The following is a 7,781-nucleotide window of genomic DNA, read 5'->3' as shown; positions in this document are numbered from 1 at the left end:
CAAGAAAGGTAAAATTTATTGAAAATAAATTTATCAATGATTCAACTTCTAGTTCAGAATATTCCCAAAATGATACTAATATTTTACAAGAAATAAATAATCAAAATAATAACATTTAAGTGACAAAGAATTGATTGAACCAAGAAAAAATTTGAGAATGAGATAAAAAAAAGGACTTGAGTCCAGATTTTATTTCTTCTCAAGCTATCGCCTTTTTTTATAGAAGGAACTAGAGATTTTGTGACAAACAAGATTGAGTAAAGTATCGTTTTTATCCCCAACGTTTGGGATAAGTCCCAAAAGTATTCCTAACATTTAAATCGTCCTATTTAAGTCCCTAACTTTTCAAAATTGGCTCAATGTTGTCCTGTCGTTAGGGATCTGTTAACAGAATTGACGGTGGGACAACATTGAGACGATTTTAAAACGTTAGGGACTTAAATAGGACAAAAATGTTGGGGACAAAAACGATACATAAAAATAAATTTTAATTTTATCTTTCAATAATATTAATTTTTTACGGTACATAGTTATTCAATTATTTTTTTAACCATATCTAAGTAAATTAAACTTAATCACATTACTTTTATTCTAAATAAATTCAAATTTTTATAATTTTACTCTTAAAGATTTTTACTAATCATGAAATATTTGTAGAATGACTAGTACATAAACTTAAAAAAAGAAAAAAATTATACATATACAATAAAGTATAAATTGTACCTTAAAACCATCTTCATATATCCAATAGTATATCCAAATATTGATATAAAAGACAATAAAAAAAAGTTTTATTTAAACATATTTATCCTACTTATTTTGATAAATGTGACACTTTTCAAAAGAAATTTGAAATGTGGGATATAGATTTTTAATAGCCTTTGACAACTAATAATTTCGATATCACATTTTATATTTTACAATTTATAATAATACTCCAAATTGGTCCTCAACAATTTGGCCATCCGATAAATTTATCCTTAAAAAAAATTAATTAGGTCCTCTAGTCCCTAAGAATTTTAGATATATACTAAATATGTCTCCCTCCCAAGTTTAGCCGGTTAACAAAACACTCTTTCTCCTACATGGAGGTTGTAGGTGTGATGTGTCAGGTAAAATGTTATGCATCACTCGCATGACACATTAGTTTCTACACACGTGACTAAAACCATGTCGTTTTTGACAACTCCAAATGACGTCATTTTGAATAGAAAAAATTAGTCCTCAACCTTTCTCTTGGACCTTCTATAAAATTAGGATTTCTCTTAAACTCTCTTCCAACGTAAACCATAACTGATTTTTTTCCTGTGTTTTTTATCGAAATCAACGTAGACTGAGGGAAGTTAATTGGTAATGGCGAGTAAAAGCAGCACATCGACAAGTAGGCGTCATGGAGGGAGACCTTCCAATGATGGGTTGAGCGTTGAAAGCACCACGGTTGGGAATAAGAGGTGTTTTAGAAAAGTAGAATACCCTAAGTACAAGTGCAGGATGTATGCTATAGTCTTCCAGTCTCAGACAGTGGAGAACCCTGATAGATTATTCTTAGGGTGTTTTTACTTCAAGGTATAGGGTTTGTTCAGTATGAAAATCTTAATTTGGAAGGAGTTTGTTAAGAATTAGATGGTGATTGTTGGATGTGTTATTCTGTTTGCAGAAAAATCAACCACATTGTGAATTTTTTTTTTTCGGTAGTTTGATGATATTTCTGATTTTGTGAATGACAACGTAGCAGATTGAAGTGAATTGGCTTATTTGAATGGATCTTTGGATAGTGAAAGTTTACATAGTGGTTTAGATGAAAAATTTAAGGTGTTAGAAGAGTTGGCGTTAGAAAGAAAAGAATCACAATTTTGTTAAGAAAGGTGGAATTTTTGTCTTTGTTAGTGGTTTAATATTAGGGGCATTTTGTAGTTGTTTTTTGGTGTAGCTTTGGTGAGGTTTAGGATTGTAAATTTTGTTGTTCTTTTAAATGATCTAATAACTTATGAAATAGCTAAGATGATATTTTGGTAAATGTTGTCATGGTACATATAATCCCGAATTATAAGATTAGCAATACATGAATCAAGGATATATTATTTTTTATGCAAACTCCAATAGATATATAAAGCAAATATGAGCTTTATAGTAGCAAATACAAACATAGAAGCGTATCTTAAAAAAACCATTTTTAATAAAGTATCTTAAACTAAAGTATCTTAAACAAATAACTTAAACCTTAAGCGAGAGTATCTTAAACAACAAAATATGACTAGAAACAAATAAAGCAACTTAGCCACACAAGGCCAAAAAACAAGGTTCATTTCCTTGAATAAGCCACATAAGTGTTACTCTTTAACAAAAAAAAAAGTTTCTTTAACAACTAACTATTTCTTCTTAGAGAAATTTAGACCAGGTATAGGAATGATTTCGAAGAGTCTAGAAGCTGTGCTACTGGTTACAACTGCCATTGTCTCTACAGAGACACTAACTGACCGATTCGACCTCACTATAGTTTGCTTTGGGCACCTACAAGGTTGTTGTGAAGGTTTAACTTGCACATTTGCTCTCTTAGCAGGTACATTCTAGCAGTTCAACATAGAAAAATATAGCATCTTGTTCTTTTGCAGAGCTTTGATCTCTTTATCTCTGTGAATTGGGTGAAGACTAGATTCCAAGTTGGCAGAAACAGGATCCTACCAATACATTACCTTGTAGTCATGGTAACCCAAGTAAAAAAAAAAAATTTCTTCAGGTCAAAGAAACATATCAAGTCAATGTCAATTGAGAAAAGCTTTTTGATTTCTCCATTAATGTACACAAATACCCCTTTGTTGTATCTAACAAAACTTCCACTATAATGAAATACAGGAACCACATCTTCACTCATCTAAATTCCAAAAAACAAAACTCTGACATAAGTTAACCAAGCAACCAATACAATACAACAATGTCAAAACATAATAAAATTTTTGAACACCTACATTGTTTACGTTATTAAATAGCTATCCGTAATCACTTTACAACTCAGACTTAAGCTACATATACAACACACTATCTTTAATATACCCTAAATATGACATAAACGTTTATCATACTTCACTTTTCACCTCCAATTTAATCCAAAAAAAAAGTTGCTTAACTTACCTCGGATAATGGCGATTTGCATGACACACCACCGCTAACAAGTTGCCGTAAAACTCCGTCAAAGCACTATTGCGGACTTCAGTCAACATTAATGATGGTGAGGAATATGAAGGGTTAGCTCGTAAAACCTGGGTGAAGGTTTGGGGTATTGAGTAGTTTTACAGAGATAAAGGGAGAGGATGAGTTTTTTTTATAGAAGGTCCCCACTTAAAACACCATTGTATTAGAAGGTCCAGGAGAAAGGTTGGGGACTAATCTGTCCCATTCAAAATGACGTTGTTTGGTGTTGTCAAAAACGACATCGTTTTAGCCACAACCTCCACGTAGGAGAGAGAGGATTTTGTTAATCGGCTAAACCTAGGACGGGGACATATTTGGCATATATCTAAGAATATTAGAGATCGAATACCTAGTTAATTTTTCTGGGGAGCAGATTTGTCGGATGGCCAAATCTATGAAGACCTATTTAAGGTATTACTCTATAATTTAGAAACGATGAACATATTCAAATGATATTCGATTGTCATAGGAAAATTCTAGTACAACAAGTAATAGAACTCTATGTTAAGATTAGAAATATTACGAGAAGTGTAGGTGTCATTTGTAAATGATATACATCCCCACTAGCAATTTGATATGTTCCTCTAGTCAATGACATGGAGGATAATCTTTAGTCGAATAAGGAATGTGAAACAAAACTCTTAAAATCAAATTAGTCATTGAACTGCTATAGCTACTAGTTTATTGATTTAATGGTTCAATTGATTCAATTGTAGTTCAACAGAAATAATCGAAGTATAATAAATAACATATAAAATTATAAATAAACATTAAGAAAATACACAAATTAAAAATATAATATCATTCAAATTAAAATTTTATAATCTCATTTAATTGCAATACAAAAGTCAAATAACAAATAATATATTCAAATTTAAATATAAAAAAAAGATACTATTAAAATTTGTCATCAATATTCAAATCAATTAGTAATAATAAAAAATAATACTAATAATAATAATAAGGACAAATGACACAAATAAAATAATTAGAGATCATATTTACACAAATGCAACATTCTGAAAACAAGTTACATTTCAGTCCTAACTAAACTCTATGTAAATTACGGCAGTCTACCATGTTTTACTATTTTCATGTAATCAACGACACTTATCACAGATTACAAGCAACAAAGAAATGAACATAATCCGATGAAGCCAATCATGGTTTACGTGAGAAATGGGTGAATTAATCTGTCCCAGGGTATAGCGGATCATGTAGTATTACACTGTAATAATCAGCTTGACCTATAACGAATTACGAACAGTTTGAGGCATTATATATACCAGTTTAATGTAATTGTTAAGTAGAGTGTCAAATTCACAATTCTAGTGAGGAAAGTTTCTAAGTACTAGTGCATTGTACAAGAAAAATTCATAAAAGTAAAAGAGAGGGTGTGAAGTTTACTCACGAGGAACCTCTGAATGCCTTTATCCATTCATCAAATACCATGTCAGATCTAAAAAATAGGATGGTGCCAAAATTTGGGGTGTGTGGGACCAAGCACTACAAGAAAAATACCCATTCAGCCACACTTTTTTTAAGTTACATTTGAAAAGCGTAGCCTATTCCAAGCTTTTCTCCGTGTTCCCTTTTTATAAGAGAATAGGAAACACAATTGTGGCATCATTTAAAAAGTGTAGCCTTAGATATAATAAAAATCACATATAAAACATAGCCTTATATTAATATCTATTGGTACACTTTTTATATCAAAGGAAGCACTTTAAAAGAGTAACCTATTTATTATGTTTTGGGTGTACTTAAAAAGTGATGCCTAATGTATCTAGGGTTAAATATACACCAACACTTGGTAAATTTTTATCACCTTTTCACCATATTCCATATTAATAGACTTAAACGTGACCTGACCTCCTTTCTCCCTTTTTCCCCTTTTCCCCTTCGCGCGCCATTGAGCTTCACCAAAAATCAGAGAAAGCTCACCTTCACGATGTCACTCATCAACCTCACGCCGTCTGTAACATCCTCACTACCAGAATGTCACGCTTCCGGCTGTGCCACTCTGATGGCAAGAAGTATTACGACTACTTTATATACTAGATATTAAAATAGGAGCCTGTGACTCGACATCGTATCGCTAATTTCTTTGAAAACCGGAAATAAATATTTTATCTTAAAAAAAAACAAACACATAGATTCATATTCAAGATTTCTGACCTAATAACTTATAAAATAATATACATATAAAACACAAATCTCCTATCCCTCTTACAGAATTGTAATAACAAAGACGAGAGAAGAAAAATAATCTAATTAATACAACATCATATAAACCAAAACGCAGTATGACTCTTCATAAGAGTTCTTCATTTGATTCCTGAAAAGGTAAAACTGTAGGAGGTGAGAACCTAAGCACATGGTCTCACCACGGAGTTTCAGAACTGTCATAAGAAGATATTTAATAAGAAAACAGTTTTCAAGCTCAGTGATTATCATTGCCTTATGAATCTTTTAAAAACCAATAGCTAATCGTTCAAAACCTTTTCAAAGAAACAATATTCAATCTTTTAGAAATCCAAACCCTTTCTTTTTATAAGAAAATCTTAATTAGAGACCAACCACAAAACCAATCAACACAATCATCAATTCAGCACCCAAGCTCATTCTCAAAAGTAGCACACCAGGACAAACACATGCAAAACAGACAAAGAAAGCACAGGTTTAGGTAACAGTTACAGCAAATAGTTCAGGTAGCAGTTAAGAACAGTTTAACAATTAGGCAAACCAAAACAAGTTCAAACCCAAGCAAAGCATACAAATGCATATGATGCATGCCTGTTTGATGGCTAATGAGCTCATCTGTCGGTTATCCAGTCAACCCAACAAGTCCGAAAACCTTAGACTGTCCCTCGACGTGCATCCCCAAGAGTCTATGCATAGTTTTTCTCAAATAATCAATATTGCTCAATGGGGTAACATTCCCGGGAATTTATAGTGCCCGGTCACCCTTACGTCGTAGGGTCAACAGAGTATCGAGTTTCAACCTGGTACATATGGTGGCAAGCCACGGTACTTTACCCAAGGAACTCGTGTCTCAGATAATTCAAATTTATAAGCCATATGGATAATTCGTTCAACATTCATCGACATCTAAGTCATTCTCAATATCATCATCATTCATCGAAACTTCCAATTTTATAAAATTTCGACAGCATCTCCTCTAAAACTCGAACTCTGCCACCCTTTTCGAGTCCCAACCAAATGTTTCTCAAATATTTTCTCAACCATTTCCAAATCTCAATCATTTTCCAAAATTCAACTAGTTCCAACGTCAAATTATTTTCAAATCGAACCAATTCCAATAATAAAACTCTTTTTAGAATCAAACCAGCTCAGATATTAAATCATTCACAAAACCAGACTAACTCAAAATCAAACCGCTTCCAGAATCAATTTATTTTCATATCTCAAATTATTTCCAAAATCAATTCATTTATATTACCAAGTAAACTCCAGAACCAAGAAAATACACTTTTCATAATAATCAAGTAAATAACATTTCAAACCGGTTTCTTATCAACAACCATACACCATCCACGCAATCAAGCAACCAATAATTCAATCTAACAAACCATCACATCCACAAGAGAAATATAATCACAGAAGTATATCTTTTTGCATCAATATCTATTTATAACAACCCTGTAATGAAAAATAGATTTTAAGAAAAACTCCTACCTCGACAAGCCGAGACCCAAAAACCAAACGCGTCAAGGGAACCTTCCCTCTTAGCGCGCAGTCCGTGACAGCCGCAACCACAACAACTTTAATTACGGCACGTAAGAGCCAAACTCAAACCTAAAACATTAATGATGCAAGGACCTTAGAAACATATCATAGAATAGAGACTAAAAGAAATCGGAGCAGGGAATAGCTTACTGATCCTACGAATATCCGAGAAAACAGAACAGTGGCGACTCCATTGGCGACATAGCAGCTTAATGTCGCATGCACGACTACTGAGCTCGGCATGCACGAACCACGATTTGATCCTATATTACCATCATCTCAGTAACTCTAACAGGATATGATAGAGGATCCAGCGGCAGTCTCCGGCGGCAGCCTCCGGCAACTCTAGTGAGCTTCCTCAACGACAATGATGGCAGGAGCTTCGGCGGTGCTAACCGAGGCTTGACGGTAATAGGAACGGTGGCGGTCGAAGTTCAGCAGCAACGGAGGCCAGGCGTGGCAGTGACTCCACACGCGACGGTGACAGCGACGAATTCACCTCCTCTGCGCGTGCTCTTTCTTCTCCATCTATGGCTATGGCTCGTGCTCCCTTCCATTCGTAGCTCTGTTCCTGACGCGGCACAAGAACGATCGGCGACGACGGCCAGATCTCCAGCAACGGCAACAAGAATGTACGGCGGTGGCTTCTCCCTCCCAGTCCTGGCTCACTCTCGTCACTCTCTCTCATGGCTCCCTCCACAAACGCTCTCTCTCCACGATCCAACAACAACGCGACGGCGCGGTGAGGCCCAGCTCGCCGGTGAGGTCATCTTCTCCGCCCTCCTCTGCTCTTCCCGTTTCTCTTCTCCCTTTCTTTCTTTCTTTCTTTTTCTAGATTTACT

Source organism: Arachis hypogaea, chromosome 6 (assembly GCF_003086295.3).
Source record: "Arachis hypogaea cultivar Tifrunner chromosome 6, arahy.Tifrunner.gnm2.J5K5, whole genome shotgun sequence".
NCBI classification, from domain to species: domain Eukaryota; kingdom Viridiplantae; phylum Streptophyta; class Magnoliopsida; order Fabales; family Fabaceae; genus Arachis; species Arachis hypogaea.
Note: the sequence above shows the minus strand (reverse complement) of the source record.